Source organism: Stenella coeruleoalba, assembly GCF_951394435.1.
Source record: "Stenella coeruleoalba genome assembly, chromosome: 5".
Lineage (NCBI taxonomy): Eukaryota > Metazoa > Chordata > Mammalia > Artiodactyla > Delphinidae > Stenella > Stenella coeruleoalba.
In genome coordinates, this window is record NC_137150.1 from 93,682,739 (window position 1) to 93,701,885 (window position 19,147).

The 19,147-nt window shown below is 34.5% G+C and overlaps 1 long non-coding RNA gene across 2 annotated transcripts in view; it reads left to right on the forward strand.

The window, feature by feature from the left end:
• LOC307186683 overlaps positions 1–13,239 on the forward strand; it is a 220,581-nt gene extending 207,342 nt beyond the window's left edge. For both annotated transcript variants that reach the window (XR_013828447.1, XR_013828448.1), the window contains one exon: positions 12,216–13,239. This is a non-coding gene — a long non-coding RNA (uncharacterized lncRNA). The remainder of the gene's footprint in view (positions 1–12,215) is intronic.
• Positions 13,240–19,147: the final 5,908 nt, after the last annotated feature.

Consider the following 19,147-nt stretch of genomic DNA (forward strand, 5'->3'; position numbering starts at 1 on the left):
GAATTTCTAAAGACATACTTCTCAGCTTAAAAGAAAATTGAACCTAATGTAATAGAATAGTATAGAAGATAATACATAAATAAAGAATAAAACATTTGGTATAGTGTGAGGGTCACAAGAATTAAAAAAAAAAAATTATTTGAGGATCCAAGCAATGAAAGAGACTATATGAGCATTAAATTCATGGTAACTTGGTAGAGGAGAATATATTTTAATAACTGAAGGTGTTTTAGACCAATTTTACAAACACTGTTGGGTAGCACACAAGACTGGAATAGAAGATTTTCATTATTTTTCAAAAGAAATAAATCAAATAGGAAGAAGCCATGTAATTTAATATTACTGGACATAGTAACAGAGAAAAAATAAAGTGTAATCCTTGACCAATGGTTCTCAATTGTTAGCACTCAAATGCTTGCTAAAAATTCAAATACTAGATTCTCTTCTTTAGAGAACGTGATTCAGTAGGCCTAGGATCAGTCTGGAACTTTTAATAATCACTAAAAATATTTTTATTTAGGCGATCCACGCACCAAACATTTAAAACAATATTCTAGTTTTTAGGAATGCAACTGACACAATATTTATGTTTAAAAATTCAGTAAGTAAAAGTATTTTTTTGATTAGTGATTTCAAAAGAGAAGAGGTTTAAGAGTTACAGTAACCTCTAAAATACAGTTCAGACAATGAAAAGGTAAATTAGCTCAGTGGGTTTGAATCTAATGCAATCATTAGGCCTGCATATGGAGTTAACTGATTATCTCTGATTTTAGAAGATCATATATTAAGATGGTTAATACAAATAAATGACATAAACCCTAGAAACTGACATCTATAAGAGGAATAAGGGTAAAGACAATAAAAGGAGAAGAGTCTCAGCAATGAGATTCTAAGAAAAACAGAAAGGAAAATTGGTTAGTTGGGGGAAATGGTGTAATAATAAAAACATCTCTTATGGAGAAAGTATAACTTCATCCTGAATAAGAGTGAAATAAATCCCAATATATTTGAAGAGGTCATGAAACATCAGAATTGTTTGCTAAGAGTTAGTCTTCCAACTCATACAAATGACATATAGAAACTGGCAGGGCATAGGGGACTAATTGAACTAGAGCAATCATTGTTCAGAACCTTTGCAGTTATGAACTGCAGTGGTGCCACATGACTGGTTTTTTGGCAAATTCTCTACAATTAAAAAAAAAGTAGTTTGGAAACTACATAATACCTGGCATTATGTTTGAAACTTGTTGGCAAACTCAAATAATTATCCTTAAATTTTTATGAACACTAAGTAAAAAAATATAAAAGTGGGTAAAAAGGAAAACAGGTATCATTAGGAGTTATCATAATCAACAGGATTACCTATAAGAGTAATTCTGAAACATATTTCAAAAAACACAAATTTTGCCTCAAATATTAATAAATAAATATTTTCATAAAAATAATTCCTTGGTCAAAAACATTTATAAAATTCAGCCGTGTGTGTGTGTGTGTATTTACATGAGTATTTTTTCGTACTAAAAAGCTCAGAGAATGCATGAAGTTTATAAAACTCATCTCTTTATCATTTTATTGCCCAGAATATCCCAAATTTACTTAACCATAGAGACAAAATTTTGAGTAACTTTTCATTGGATATTAGAATACATTGTATCAAAAATACACAATTGCTATAGTATGTGCAAGTTATACTACACTAGCATTATTTCCTTTTTGTGTGTATGTGCCATACAATTATTGGTAGAGCAAAATGAACTTTCAGATATGTTGTGTATTGAATATATAAAGAGTCCCTGATAAAAATATTTTATGAGATCCTTGATGTGGGCTAGCAGAGGCACCAGTTAATCAATTCATATTTTCCTTATGGCTTTGATGCCGAAGGTTAATTAAGATTGACATCTAACTAGGAGAAGGATTTATTTTTAATGACATTTAATGGATCTTTGTTTTTGCCCTTTTCACATATTTTTAAATGAATTGGAGAAGGGCAAAGAAGGTAATCCTATTAAATTTTTGGATTAAAATATATGACAGAAATAACTATAATTTGGGAATAAAATCTAAAATAAGTGGGATAGAATAATGGATTTAATTCCAGAAATTAAACGTTAAAGATGAGTCCTTTTTCCATATGTTGGTGAAAGTTTGTTGCATACTAATGAATTTGTCAGGGCTCTTAAACAAAAGCAGGCAGATTGTAAAGGGGTTTCAAAACTTGGAAATACGATCCATACAAAAGTGATGTTACCAGGTTATATTTTTTCCCCTTTCCTCTCTTAGATCTGCCCAGAGTATAGGCACTGTCGCAGAGCTGCCTTCTAGGACAGCATTGCAAGAGATAAAAATGTAATGTATTAGTTTCTTAGGGATTCCATAACACAGAACCAAAGACTGGGTGGCTGAAGACAACAGAAATTTGTCTCGCATTTCTGGATGCATGAAGCCCAATATCAAGGTGTCAGCAGGTCCCTCTGAAACCTGGAGGGAAGAATCCTTCCACGCCTCTTCTAGCTTCTGGTGTTTACAGCACTCCTTGGTGTTCCTCGGCTTGTAGAGATATCACTCCAATTTCCACCTGCATTATCACATGGCCATTTTCTCCCTGGTGCCTCTGTCTTCAGAAATATGGTGTTCTTATCTCTGTATGTGTCTATCTTTGTGTCTCTTCTCCTCCTCTAAGGACACCAGTCATATTAAATTAAGGGCCCATCTTATTCCAGTAGGACATCATCTAAATTAAATCTTTACTACATTTTCAGAGACTCTATTCACAAGTGCCTGTGGCTAGGTCTTTAACATATTTGGAGGGAGGGACACAATTCAACCCACAATACTTAGGAACCCCATATTTCTGAAGAAAAGAAACAGTAAATGGGGCCTATATAGGTTGAAGACTGCAGAGGGAATCCTGGAGAGGAAAGAGTTAGAGAAGGTGGGTACCGTAATTCTATGTGTGAATCAACACAGGTTTGGGCTCACTCACAGGAGTGAGTGCTCACACACAGGACAGAAAGAAAGCAACACAGCACAGTCTTTGAGAACTTCCCATGTATTTAGACATGGCCCAGTTCTTAGATTAATCTCTGAGTAGTACATGCGTGAGACAAATTCAAAGAGGCATAAGCTTTGAAAAGTGAACTGAAAATTGTACTGCCAGAACATTCTCTGAACCTAACTCAGTTGGCTGCCCAGAAAAATAAAACAAAACAAAAAATTAGTGTTCTCCTGAGGATTCTTAAAGGAAAGAGAGTCTGCCCAACATAATATTGAAAATATCCAGGGTCCAGTCCAAAGTTACTCAACATAAAAAGAGCTAGAGATATTTGACCAGTTCTTAAGGGAAAAGACAATCAGATGCTGAACCTGGGAAAACCTAGATAGTATAATTATCAGACAAATATTTTAAAGTAGCTACTGCAAATATGTTTCATTAAATTAATGGAAAGATAGAATTTCTCAGTGTAGAAATAGAAACTAAAACAAAATGGAATTAAAAAAAAGGAAAAATCACTGGCTGGACTCAAATAACAGAATGCAGATGAAAGAGGAAAGAATTACTGAACTTGAGGATAGATCAATAATGTGCATTCAGTCTGAAGAAGAGAATGAGAAAAGGTTGGAAAAAAAAAAGAATAGAGCCTCAGGGATCTATGTGACAACATCAAAAGGAGTACCATTCATGCTGTTGAAGTCCCAGAAACAGAAGAGAAAGATATTAGGGCAGAAAAAAATTTTTGAAGCAATAATGGCCAGAATTGCCCAAATTTCCTGAAAGACATACACTTAGATATTCAAGAAATTCAGTGAACTCCAAAGAAAAAACTAAAAAAACACACACACCAGACATACCAAAATGAAATTGCTGAATACTACAACTTAAGAAAAATGCTTTCAAAGCAGCTAGAGAAAATGACACGTAATATACAGGACAGGGCTTCCCTGGTGGCGCAGTGGTTGAGAATCTGCCTGCTAATGCAGGGGACGCGGGTTCGAGCCCTGGTCTGGGAAGATCCCACATGCTGCGGAGCAACTGGGCCCGTGAGCCACAATTACTGAGCCTGCGCGTCTGGAGCCTGTGCTCCGCAACAGGAGAGGCCGCGATAGTGAGAGGCCCGCACGACGCGATGAAGAGTGGTCCCCGCTTGCCACAACTAGAGAAAGCCCTCACACAGAAACGAAGACCCAACACAGCCAAAAATAATAAAAATAAAAATATACAGGCCAATGATAATTCAAATGACTTCAAATCACTCATCAAAAACATGGAAACCAAAAGACAGTGGCATGACATCTTTGAAGTTTTGAAAGAAAAACCTTCCAACCTAGAATTCTATATCTTGAGAAAATATCTTTCAGGAATGAAAACAAAGTAAAGACCTTCCCAAAGGATGAAACAGTGAAAGAATTCCAGAACAGCAAACCTGCTCTACAGGTACTTCTAAAGGAAGCTCTTTGGCCTACAAGGAAATAATACCAGAGTAACATGGATTTATAGGAAATAGGGAATAAGAAGAAAAATACTAAACAGTTGGATAAATATAAAAGATTGACTTTTCTATTTAAGTGAGGTAAGGTTTACAATGTGTGGATATGTAAGAGACATCATAACTATAACATAAAGGGCCTAGGGAGGAGAAAAGATTCTATATGGTTGAAAGCCTTTTATATTTTAATAGAAATAGTACAATCTGCACAGTAAGCAGACTGACACTTTTCTTGTAATCCCCAGAGCAACTATAGCCCATAAACCAATATATAATTTAACATTATACAAATAATCCAAGAGATGGGAGAAAAGATGAAACTGAAAAATAAGAGAGAAGAATCAGAAAACAAATGATAAATAAATAAATTTAGTAGACCTAAGTTCAACCACATCACTAATTACATTAAATAGTAACTGTCTAAATACTGCAATTAAAAAGCAACATAACATTCAAAATGTCCAAGGTGGAATTCAACATACATACTGCAGCACAGATTGAATGGAAATTACTATATGATAAAAGACACAACTTAAAATATCAACACAAAGATTAATTAAAAAGAATAGAAAAAGATATAGCATGCAAACAAAACACATAACAAGTCTGGAATTACTCTTAAAAAACAGATAAATACAACTTCCAAAGAATTTTACCAGAGTAGAGATAAGGAGAGACATATCAGAGTGATAAAGGAAAAATACATTAGGAAGACTTAAAATTGAAAATGTATATGCATCTAATAATAGAAGCTTACATGAAGCAATATTGACAACATAAGAGGAGAAATAAAAATCCTGCAGTTATAGTAGAAGATTATAACATATTGTGGAGCTACAGAGAAAACATTTTTATGTTTTATGTTTCTGGACAGTTAGGGCTCTGTGAGCAAACTCTACTGAAATTTGGAGCTTTATCCAAAAGAATAAGGCTTAGGATAGACTAATCAGATGGTGAGAGAACTCCAGAGGGATTTACCTTTCTAGATGTAAGTGTTTAAATTTCAAGTGGGGTTAAGATCTGGGACCATAGGAAACCCCCCTGAGCCATAAAGCCTGAATTTGTACTGTTCTTCTAAATGCATGATTTTGTACTTGTCTTAGAATAAATGTGCTTATTAACAAAGAGACCCTTACTTTCTCTGCTTAAAATGGCCGCTAAAAATAAAAATATCTTTATCTTCTCCTATTTGCAATAAATAGTTTAGCCTAACTTCAGAAGTAATGTAACATATCAATTCTTATGGCAAACAAATAAGGTTGATGATTATCAATGAAGTATGAGATGCTAAAATATGGACAAAAGATTTTATTACAACACAAGTATTTAATAACAAAAAATTGTTTTGAAGAGGGATCACATGGCATTTTCTGGCTCATTTAGTAATTTTAAAATGCGTATGCTTGATTTACATACATTTGACTATTTGCTTATGAACAGAGAATATTTCCTCTGGCCACTAAGACAATGCTGCACAAATGGGTCTAAGTTATATGAGTATCAAAATGGAAGTCTGAATAGCTGGGGTTTACAAGGACTAGTGTAAGAATGGGAGATGTTTATAGGAGGCTTGACATCTAGAGATATTTAGAACACTCTCCAAAAAGATCTAAGAAATCTGTATCAACTTGTGTACTCACTTCTGCGTGATAGACTTAGTCTGCATATTTTATTGCATACTAAATACAAATTTTCTATTGCAGAATTAGGTTTCTTGCAAAGTTGGCCATTTAAAATATGCCATAGGGCTTCCCTGGTGGCACAGTGGTTGAGAGTACGCCTGCCGATACAGGGGACACGGGTGCGTGCCCCGGTCCGGGAGGATCCCACATGCCGCGGAGCGGCTGGGCCTGTGGGCCATGATCACTGAGCCTGCGCGTCTGGATCCTGTGCCCCACAACGGGAAAGGCCACAATAGTGAGAGGCCTGTGTACCGCAAAAAAAGAAAAAAGCCATAAATTCAGTAATAAGCAAAAAAAAAACCTTTTAGAAGTCATGATAATGAAATATACAAGCATTGCTACTTTAAACTATAGGAGAAATTTAAAAAAAACTAAACCAAAGAGATCAAATCTAGGAATTGGAAGAAATACACAACCAGGCAAATACGTTTTGCAGTCAGACGACATTTATAATTAGTATAAACAGATCTATTACCCAAAAAAAAATCCCTGAGGATATTAGAAAATTTATATTCTGAACAAGAACTCTGAATCAATGAGAGAGAATTCAAGAATATTCACTGTGCTATGTTTAAACATAAGTGATGAGGGAGTTTATTTTTTTCTTTAATTTTTTTTAAACACATTTAAAACATTTATTTATTTATTTTTGGCTGCATAGGGTCTTCATTGCTGTGCGCAGACTTTAGTTAACTAGCAGAGAACGGGGGCTGCTCTTCATTGCGGTGTGTGCATTTCTCATTGTGGTGGCTTCTTTTGTTGTGGAGTACAGGCCCTAGAGGATGAGAGCTTCAGTAGTTGTGCCACGTGGGCTCAGTAGTTGTGGCTCACGGGCTCTAGAGTGCAGGCTCAGTAGTTGTGGCACACGGGCTTAGTTGCTCCGTGACATGTGGGGTCTTCAGAGGTAAGGAACTCCCTACCTTATGAGTCAGCCCATGCAAATTTTATATGGCTAAATTGTTAAGAAATACATTCTTATGGACAGAAGAAATCTGCCTTCTTATAACTTATACTGTAGTTTTGTCCTCTTAGAACACAGAAAGAAAGTCTAAGCCTTTTCAACATGACAGTTTTTCATTATTGGAAGACGACTGAAGGGATGTCTCCATTCTCTGTTCCTCCTTAATACTTGGTAGAGTTTTAGGTCCTTCTATCTTCCAAACCACTCTGCTCTGGGCACACTCAGGGTGTTGAGCCCCACTCTGTGTTCTTCTGTGTACAATGTAAGAGAGGTGGGGTTGACTGTCAGATCTTTTCTGCCTCCTTCAGTTCTCTTAGACAAAAATGAGAGGACAGTGTCGACCAAACATTGAAGGTCTTTGATTTGTCCATGGTCTAACTTGTACATAGTTGGCAATAGTGTAACACAATAACACTTTTGAAGATAAATTTTGTTACCAACAAGAAACTACTTTGCACTGGGGCAGAACATGAAGTTCCATAAGAGATTGTTTCTTTTTATGTATCTCTTTTGTCAAAATTTAGCCATTTCACAGTCATTTCACAGTGATTGTGAGTCAATCACTGCTAAGAATGGGCCTACCATATTTGACTATCAGATTTTTACTCTTAAGTCATAATAATGAACAAAATCTAATTCTACCAAAAAGAAAGAAGCAAGTATTTGTTATTATTTAGGTAAGTAATAAAAGCCTGCTATGTTTTCAGAATATGAACCAATATATAAAAGTTTCTCAAAGCACAACCATGGTTGACATTTTATCATGAAATGAAACTCAGGATTGTGGCCAAAAAAAATCATAACAAACTTTGGAATGAAAATGTGGTCAAGGTCAAAGAATAATTAAATAATTCTAGATGACTAGAAATTTGGAAATCTCAAAGAGCTATCAAGGTAATAAGAGGATTGGAACCATAAAGAGTATTTGGCATTTACTTTTTAATTTACACATTAATTTACCCATTGTTTACATTATTTAAAAACTGTTTCCTTGAGCATCTACTTTATGAGCAATACTTATCTGTAGCATTAGGTAGTCAATGATCAATAGACATGTACTGTCTCTGCCTCATTTTTTGTGTAGTAGGAATAGAATTTAAGATAAAGAAACAAACACAAAATTATAAAATATAATAAACAATACATAGTACTGCAATATGCAGATGAAGAGACACTTTAAGTAATAATGACATTGAGACCCTCTCATAGAATGTAGCATACATGGTACCAGCTATTCAAAAACCAGTTGGAAGAATGTCAGAAGAGAAAATATATTCAAGGACTTTAAGGAATAGGAAACTCACAGAAACAAAGAGCTGAATGAATTTAGTGGCTACAACATAGTGATCAAGAAGAATAGTGATCAGTGAAGAAATTAAAAAGATTGTAGAATCTAAATCATTAAAGACATAGATCATGAAAAGGAGTTTGGGTAGTACTGTAACCCAATGGGAAGCTGGAAAATGATATAAATTTAAGCTGGCAAACAGGAAAGCAAACAGGATTCCAAAAGATAGAATAACTTAGCACCTTAGTTAATACCTATGCAAATTAAAGTTATTTTCTTCTCTTCTGTTCCTTCTTCTCTTCCTCCTAAACTTCCTCCTTTCCTCTTCCCTCCTCCTACTCTGTCTCCTTCTCTTCTCCTTTACCACTGTCTCCTTTCCTCTTTCTCTTTACCCCTCTTCTTCTTCCACTGCCCCTCCTCCTCATTTTGTTTTTCTTCTTTAGCAGGAGCAAACTTAGGAACTTTATCAACCTGTGTACAAACCCTTGTTAGTTAATCACGTCTTATTTGATTATGGAAGTTGAGACTGTGTGAGCAGCATAATTGAAGACCATTGATGTATAGGGAAAACTCATTCAGGGCGTCTTTTACCTTATGAGAATGCATCTTTGAGTGGCCACTGTACAATTTATGCACAAACTCTTCTCTACCAATGCTAACTTCTTACAAGTATGAATACTTGTAAGAATATCTAGTAATGAGTTTGGGGATTTAAGCCAACACTGAGGTGTGGAAAACCTAGTAGCATTCACTAATTCATCCAACTAAAAGTGTGTGTTTACTGCTCAGGTCCTAGAGCTCATACATACAGTGTCTACCACTGAATTTGTTACTTAATTACCCACTGTCTGGAATCCCCCCCTTATGGCATTGTGTACAGCTTATCTACTAAGGAGACCACTAACTCTCTGAGAGCATTTATTTTGTAGCTTTTACTATCTTAAATAACACCATAGAACATAAAAGAGTATTTTGTTCTGAATAAGTACTCAACAATTATTCTGGAATTGAATCAATACTGATCATTTATTCTCTATTATAAATTCAATATAGGTAGGGACTAGGTCACATTCATCTTTGTATAAAATATATACTAGCTTATTACCAAGAGAAGATTAGGCACTCCATGTGTTTGTTGAGTAAATGAACAAATTTATCAAGCTTTAAGATTCACCTTTCAGGAAAAACTAAGGAAAACATCTTGTCATAATCATCAAATTATATAGTGAATCTATGGCCACCATCTTTTTTTTTTTTTTGGTACTCATTCTTTATTTCCTTTTTTTTTTCAATTTTCTTTTTTTTTTTTAAATATAGCAGGTTCTTATTAGTTATCTATTTTATACATATTAGTGTATATATGTCAATCCAAATCTCCCAATTCATCCTACCACAACCACCTCCCACCTGCCACTTTCCCCTCTTGGTGTCCATATGTTTATTATCTACATCTGTGTCTCATTTCTGCCTTGCACACTGGTTCATCCATACCATGTTTCTACATTCCACATATATGCGTTAATATATGATGTTTGTTCTTCTCTTTTTGACTTACTCCACTCTGTATGACAGTCTCTAGGTCCATATACATCTCTACAAATGACCCAATTTTGTTCCTTTTTATGGATGAGTAATATTCAATTGTATATATGTATCACATCTTCTTTATCCACTCACCTGTCGATGGGCATTTAGGTTGCTTCCATTACCTGGCTATTGTAAATAGTGCTGCAATGAACATTGGGGTGCATTTATCTTTTTGAATTATGGTAATCTCTGGATGTATGCCCAGTAGTGGGATTGCTGGGTCATATGATAGTTCTATTTGTAGTTTTTCAAGGAACATCCATACTGTTCTCCATAGTGGCTGTATCAATTTACATTCCCACCAACGGTGCAAGAGGGTTCCCTTTTCTCCACACCCTCTCCAGTATTTATTGTTTGTAGATTTTTTGATGATGGCCATTCTGACTGGTGTGAGGCGATACCTCATTGTAGTTTTGATTTGCATTTCTCTAATAATTAATGATGTTGAGCAGCTTTTCATGGGCTTCTTGGCCATCTATATGTCTTCTTTGGAGAAATGCGTATTTAGGTCTTCTGCCCATTTTTTTTTTTTTTTTTGCTTAAATAACAGAAATGTATTTTCTCACAGTTCTGCCCATTTTTTGAGTGGGTTGTTTGTTTTATTAATATTGAGCCACATGAGCTGTTTATATATTTTGGAGATTAATCCTTTGTCCGTTGATTCATTTGCAAATATTTTCTCCCATTCTGAGGGTTGTCTTTTGGTCTTGTTTATGGTTTCCTTTGCTGTGCAAAAGCTTTGAAGTTTCATTAGGTCCCATTTGTTTATTTTTGCTTTTATCTCCATTACTCTAGGAGGTGGGTCAAAAAAGATCTTACTGTGACTTATGTCAAAGAGTGTTCTTCTTATGTTTTCCTCTAAGAGTTTTATAGTATCTGGTCTTACATTTAGGTCTTTAATCCATTTTGAGTTTATTTTTGAGTATGGTGTTAGGGAGTGTTCTAATTTCATTCTTTTACATGTAGCTGTCTAATTTTCCCAGCACCACTTATTGAAGACTTTTCTCCATTGTATATCCTTGACTCCTTCGTCATAGATTAGTTGACCATGGGGGTGTGGGTTTATCTCTGGGCCTTCTATCCTGTTCCATTGAGCTATAATTCTGTTTTTGTGCCAGTACCATATTGCCTTGATTACTGGAGGTTTGTAGTATAGTCCGATGTCAGGGAGTCTGATTCCTCCAGCGCTATTTTTTTTTCCCTCAAGAGTGCTTTGGCTATTTGGAGTCTTTTGTGTGTCCGTACATATTTTAAGATTTTTTGTTCTAGTTCTGTAAAAAATGTCATTGGTAATTTAATAGGGATTGCATTGAATCTGTAGATTGCTTTGGGTAGTAGAGTCATTTTCACAATATTGATTCTTCCAATCCAGGAACATGGTATATATATCCCCGTCTGTTTGTGTCATCTTTGATTTCTTTCTGTGTCTTATAGTTTTCTGCATACAGGTCTTTTGTCTCCTTAGGTAGGTGTATTCCTTGGTATTTTAGTCTTTTTGTTGCAGTGATGAATGGGATTGTTTCCTTAATTTCTCTTTCTGATTTTTCATTGTTAGTGTATAGAAATGCAAGAGATTTCTGTGCATTAATTTTGTATCCCACAACTTTACAAAATTCATTGATTAGCTCTAGTAGTTTTTTGGGGGCATCTTTAGAATTCTCTATGTATAGTATCATGTCATCTGCAAACAGTGACAGTTTTACTTCTTTTACAATTTGTATTCCTTTTATTTCTTTTTCTTCTCTGATTGCTGTGGCTAGGACTTCCAAAACTACATTGAATAGTAGGGGCAAGAGTGGACCTCCTTGTCTTTTTCCTGATCTTAGAGGAAATGCTTTCAGTTTTTCACCATTGAGAATGATGTATGCTGTGGGTTTGTCATATATGGGCTTTATTAGGTTGAGGTAGATTCCCTCTATTCCCAATTTCTGGAGAGTTTTTACCATAAATTTTGTTGAAATTTGTCAAAAGCTTTTTCTGCATCTATTGAGATGATCATATGGTTTTTATTCTTTAATTTGTTAATATGGTGTATCACATTGACTGATTTGTGTATATTGAAGAATCCTGCATCCCTAGGATAAATCCCACTGAATCATGGTGTATGGTCCTTTTAATGTGTTGCCGGATTCTGTTTGCTAGTATTTGGTTGATGATTTTTGCATCTATATTCATCATGGATATTGGTCTGTAATTTTCTTTTTTTGTAGTATCGTTGTCTGGTTCTGGTATCAGGATGAGCCACAGCTGCCCCCCACCTCTGCAGGAGACCCTCCAACACTAGCAGGTATGTCTGGGTCCATCTCCTATGGGGTCATTGCTCCTTCCTCCTGGGTCCTGATTTGTATACTACCTTGTGTGTGCCCTCCAAAATTGGAGTCTCTGTTTCCCGCAGTCCTGTCAAAGTCCTGTAGTGAAATCCCACTAGCCTTCAAAGTCTGATTCTCTGGGAATTCCTCCTCCCATTGCCAGATGCCCAGGTTGGGAAGCCTGATGTCGGGCTCAGAACCTTCACTCCAGTGGATGGATGTCTGTGGTATAATTATTCTCCAGTTTGTGAGTCACCCACCCAGAGGTTATGGGATTTGATTTTATTGTGATTGTGCCCCTCGTACGATCTCATTACGGCTTATCCTTTGTCTTTGGATCTTTTTTGGTGAGTTCCAGTGTCTTCCTGTCAATGATTGTTCAGCAGTTAGCTGTGATTCCAGTGCTCTCTCTTTTTTTTTTTTTTCGCATTTTTCTTTCCTCAATTTTTACGACTCCGAAGAGTCAAACAAAAGTGAAATATTTGATTGAATTTTTAATTTTGCCTTAGAAATGTGTCTGAGAATGAGAAGCTTGTCATCACAGATTTTCAAAAGTATAATCAGGATATCCAGAGGAAGACAAAATTCCAATTGATGTTTATCAGTAGCATATAGGCAGTGGTAAGCATTCTTCCTCACCATTCCCAAGTTAAAGAGCTAAGATAAAGTGTGTGAATAGTAGTAAGGGGGCCTCCCTGCATTACATCAGAAGTTCGCAGAAATTTATAAATAGTCTTACATAAGTCATTCAAATTGTTTGTTAAAGTTTGCATGGACTAACTTTTGTCTGTTTTAAAATGTGTGATTAATTCTCAATTTAGCATAGGTGCCTGATAATACAATTAGAATTACAGTTTCAATATTTTCATCTTACATTTTAATATGAAAATTAAATAATATATTACTATCAGTGAATTAAGTTATGGTAAGCAATTTGTCGGTAATAACTCTGGATAACATATCCAAAAGATAATTCAATTTTACAATTCCCTTTGGAGTGCAATTAAGCCCATAATGAACCATTTAATTCACTTGATCTGTTTTATTTAGCATCCAAACCTAAACTAAGCTATATAAAATTTATTGAGTTACTCATATTATAATACATAAATATTTAAGTGATCAATCAGATGATCCTGCACTAATTTTCAAAACATTTAATTCATACATTCAAGACATACATATCAAAAGCTGACTGTGTGTCAGGCTGTGGGCTATAATGAGTGCTAAATCAAGTCTCACAAATATTTTAGAATTCAGAATGCAGTACATTAGGGAAATTTGCTGGGAGTAGAATTTCATGTTCAGTGTCTGGGTAGGGTGAGAATTGGGAGAAGTTGTCACCATATCAGTCTTCATTAAACCAATTTTTTCAAAGTTGATAAACATGGCTACCAAAATTTTTCAGTAGATCTGCTATTTCTAGGACTGCTAACCTCTTTTCTTCTTATGAAGCAGGCAAATATATATTCCTAGCTATAAGCCTGCCATCACTGTTTTGAATGTAACTGCCTTTATAGGTACTTTCTGAGACTGGAAGCTGGTAAATAAGGTCAGGAAAAAGAAATTGTAAGAGAAAACCTTCAGTAAGCATAAAGTGGATGCTTTAATCAAATGGATATGTTTTAATATTCAGTTATTTTGCTGCATACTATCCAAAGTAAAGAGTGTTCAGTCATTATAAAGCATCTTTTGCAGGTTAAAACATACTGTATGGTGTTAGAAATTCTGATAATATCTGCATTATTCTTTTTTTTAATTTAATTCTCAATGTACACACACATATATGGAAAAATATGTTAGAGATATCACACTAGCTTCTAATCTCCATCACCAGTTACCTCTTAAGCGTTGGTGTTGACTACTGTAGACCAAGAATTTGTAGATCATAGATTCTGCTTTCCTGGTCAAGATCCTCTGCTGCATGTCCCATCTCACTCTTTACCCACACCATCTGCTCTAAGACGTCTGTTTCCCCTTTTAGTGGTTGTAATTATGGTCCCAGAGAAGTATTAAAATTGGCTTGTTAATCCCTGGGATGGCTGCATAATGTTGCATCTTGCTTTCTTCTAACTGAAGCACACAGTGTCTGTGCTTTCTGCTATTTGTATTCTCTACCTAGAATCAGGATTGCTTTTTAAATCATGGCATGAGGGTGAACTTAAATCCCCTTCCATAGCAGAAATATATTTCTGTCAAATTTCTACCTTAAATTATTTTTTTCCTGAACTAAGACACTTCCTATATACTATTACAAAAACTATCTACACATAACAGTGGCTTGGGGCATTGCCCTTGAATTGTTTTCCTTCCAAAGTCCTTATAAAGAAAGCTGACCATATCATTATATTTTTAGAAAGAAAGCAACCATATAAGCAAAAGCTCACAGCTCATTTGGAAAACTTATTGAAAACTTTGATAAGATGAAAATTAAAGAGAGTCGTTAGCATCATCAGACATCTCTCTCAAAGATTAAAGGTGTGCTGGTATGGAACAAGGTAAAATCTTAACAATAAGCCACAACCTGAAATTATGTATTAACCATAATTCTAATGGAGCCCATTTTTCCTTTCTATACCTAAACTATGTTGAATTCAGAGTATAAAATGAGAACACCATAAAGTATAGAATTATAAGAAAAATATATTTCCCCTAGCAAGGGAAAAGATTAATTCATTCTCTACATCTGTGGGCGGGTGTGCTGTTTTCAATGGTTTCTGCTCTCTGTTCTTATCAATACAAGTTCTCTATCACATATTTCAAATAACTTGAAGTAATGAATTATTTTATATGATTTAAAATTTGTATTAGAATATATGTCAGAAGGTTCTGTTTTTTGGTTTGCAAGCAACCAAAACATCCTTTAAATAGTTTCCAGAGGAAATGAATGGATCAATTGTTATTATGGAGCCCACAGAATCTTAAGAAATGCCTGAGTATCAGGCTGTAATGACTCATAGTCAGGAGCATCAAGAAAATGATACTACAAGACTTTTCCAGTGGAAATGTACTGACCCCAGCCAGTTCCAGGCACAGACCCTGCAGCTTGCTGTGCACATGCTGCCACCAGGCACAACAGCTAGAATTACTGCCAAGCTGACCCTGAAAGAGGAACATTGTTGCAGCCACCCATAACATGATAACAAATTCTATGTGTTGCTTGCTTCTCCACATGACCAGTTTCTAGATTAAAGCTTCATACATTGATTTTGATTTGTGGAGCCTAGGGCAAATCTATGCACTCTGGCAGGAAAGGCAAATTTCTGTATTTTCCTTTGGGAGAATTTTCAAATATACTAAAAGTATTCAGTCATTACATATGGCTTAAAAGAATGACAAATGTCTTTTACACAGAGACAATGCAGTTTGTATATTTAATTACTCCATTCAAGCTGAGATTTAATGTGAAACAGGAGAACAAAGTAGAATAATCAATCATTCTCATGTAGCTTAAAGAGACGAGAAAGAGGAGTTGCAATTAGAGTTCGCCACAGGTGCAGCAGGTTGGAAGCATATTCTTGGAAAGGAAAGGAAGGGAAAGGAAATAGATATATCAGTATCTAAATAGATATAGATGTCTATTTATATAAAAATAGACATCCCTATATATCTATAAGGATGTCTATATATAGATATATACATTTTTTTTCTAAATAACATAGTAATTCATTAATATTCAGCTATCTCACTTGCCTTAATTCCTAGAGTATAAATATTTTAATTAAGGATGGAAAAGGTATATAAAAATGTTATTCTTTCTAAAGATTCCTCTAAGAATGTAGTTATAAAAGTAGGAGTAATTAATTGCCCCAACTCACAGAACTCTATTATATATGTCGTTGTTAAATATATATCAGGTTTTGTATTTTTATTCATTTGGAGTCAAAGTTGTACTGAACTGTACTGTCAAGGAAGGGGAGGCAGGCAAAAGGACAGAGTGGGTAAATCAGATAAAGTATGCTAAGTACAAAAGGCACACAAATCTTCATTCTCTTCTATCTCTGTTACTCTGTGAGACATCACCCAGCATCTGACTGAGGTAGGCTTGATTTATAAGAATGGGTATGGATACGTTTCTATTTCTTTTCAAGAGTGATTTTGCTAGTTTGAACAAGACCTCATATAAGATTTCAGTTGCATTTTTTTCTGTGACAGTTGCTCTTCCTACTTTCTTTGCGTGCATTAAAGTGTGTGTTTAATATGTACTATAATGAATTCACTTGCCTAAGTTTTATTTCAAGGCTTATTTTTATTTTTTTAATAAATTCATTTTTCACCAAAAGGGTTATGGTTACATAATTGGTAGTTAGGAAAGCATATTCCAATCAAAGTAAAAAAAGATACAATTCAAGGAGTCAAGGAGTCCACTAAAATGTCAAAATGACATGTTACATGTTGAATGAGATGGTATAAAAATCCCGAGAGAACAGTTTGTGCAAGTTATGTATTTATGTTTAATTTTTGTTCTTCAAGACAATGTTATTACCATGAAGATATTTTCTCTTTAGTAATCTAAATCAAATTATCATATTCCCTATGCTATGGACTAGTTTATAATACCTCCTTGCATCCCTTACAACACAAAAGTATGTGCCAGTGACTGCATGCACGCATACATTTAACCATGGTTTTTGGCAAATTATTTTCCTTAATCATCTGATGCAGTGCTACATAATATACCTGCATAATGGCCTGTTTAAGCTTAGTATGATTTCAACACGACTTTGTATTTCATTCGTAGGTGTTCTAGATGTATGCTTCTAAAAAGGCTTTTCCGTTACGATGTACTTGATGAATGATATTTACCTGAGTGGCAGATCCACACGGGCTTATTCTAGATGTTGTGGAAGTCATACTTCTTTACTTGCCATAGTTCTTTACTGCTGTCCTATTTGGAATTTAAAACCATCTTGGGAATTTTGTTGTGATCATTTGTTTTGGTTTTTTTTGACTCTCCAAGACAAAAGAAATAAAATATCTTTATGCTTTGCTCATGCAATAAATTTTCCATGATTTGTTCTTCCTTCTCTCTTCTTTTCTAGATAATATAAACTTTGATGATCATCTACTGTCTCTAATTCCACCACATAATTTATCTGTCCACTTCTAGTGCTTTGTCCATAGGCCAGTTTTGTAGTATACCATTTCATTCACATTACTTCTTTATTTGTGTATCTCCCTTTGGTATTTTTATCTCCCAGAGAGTCATGTACAATAATTCATCTTTATTCTTCTTGTTATAATATCAATATGTAATTAATAGAAAGCATTCAGTATTTGTTAGCTGAATTGAAATAAAATACAAAAGTGAAAACTATTATATTAACCATTTTAATAATATGTAAACAAACTTAAGGGGAAGAAAATGTTATAATGGTTAATTTTGGCTCAGTCTTTTAGAAAGTATGTATATATGTATGTATCCATATGTAAATGAAAGTATATACCTTCTAATTTATAAAACCAATGGCAGAGATAAGTCAGAACCAGAAAAATTCAAATAAAATATCTAAACCCAGGTATTGGTGTTAAAAAACAACTTACAGTACAGTAAGAAGCTCTTCTATGTTCCTTTATAATATTCTTTATAAACATATAGCTTATATTTTGACTCTGAATATAATTACCTATAGGAAAAGCAGGATATTGCCTAAGATTGGATGTAGAACCCTCTTTTTCATTAGTATTGTGGCAAGTCTTTAATAGTGGTTGAATGTAAAAATGAAAAAATATTGGAAATATCGGTAAAACTTTATCTCTTTTACTTAATCTTATGGAAAGGAAGTAAAAAGGATTAAACAGGAAACAAGAGATTTCTACAAAATTTTAATTAGTATTTTCAGATAATGAGAGGTTATTGTATCTACACAGAAGAAATAGAAGACTATGAAATAAATAGCATACATATTTCTGGTAGTGGTATTCCTTTCTCTAATTTTAAAGTTTTCCTGATTATAGTACCACAATTAATAGCATTATTTCTATGAATTCAGTCTACACTGGAAGTGTATAATGTCATTATTAAACTAAGACAGATCTGACATTGACTTCTTTGCTTTTACTTTTAAAAAAATTTAAAAAAAGAAATCAGTTTGCAAATGAAAAAGATAGGTTTAAGCTACTTAAGTTCTATGAAAGAAAAATGTCACATAAATCTTGTTTTCTACATGAAACATCCAATTTAGATGTTTTTAAAAACTGAAATTTCTAATTCAGCATGGCCTCCATTGTGACTGTCTGAAATGTCATTGCAGTCTAATAACTAATACAATTTTGTCCTTAATTTATTCACAGTTATGGGGTTTTAGTTTGGTGCAAATGTAGACACTGAAATATAGCCCTCACTGTCACCCCTGGACCTTTTTCTCACAAGCTTTGCTTTTCTTTACTTGTCTATAGATGTTTTGTGTATTTATCCCTTCACTTATTTTACCAAGGTCAGGAGGACATTCATTCTGTGTTTCATAGGCTTATGATGTTGGATACAAAATGGAGTGAATTTCATTTCTAAACATGGAGTTGGGGAGAATGTAAAGATGGAGAGCACTTAAATATTAATACATATTGTCTTCTCAATTTTAATGCAGAGAAAGTAGTGGTTACGTGTAAGGGAAAGAGAGAAGGTAACAAATGGAGTGAGCTTTGAGAGATGGCAAGATGGGATAAGCGTCAGGAATGTGATGGGGAGGAATGGATTAGAAAGGAATAAGATGTAGAAAGAACACCAATTCTATGCTTTAGTAAGAAAGCAAAAAAGTAGGGGTAAGTTCACCTGTATATCTGTAGGTGGAAGTTGTTCAAATTCCTATCTCATTGCTTACCTCTTTCTATGA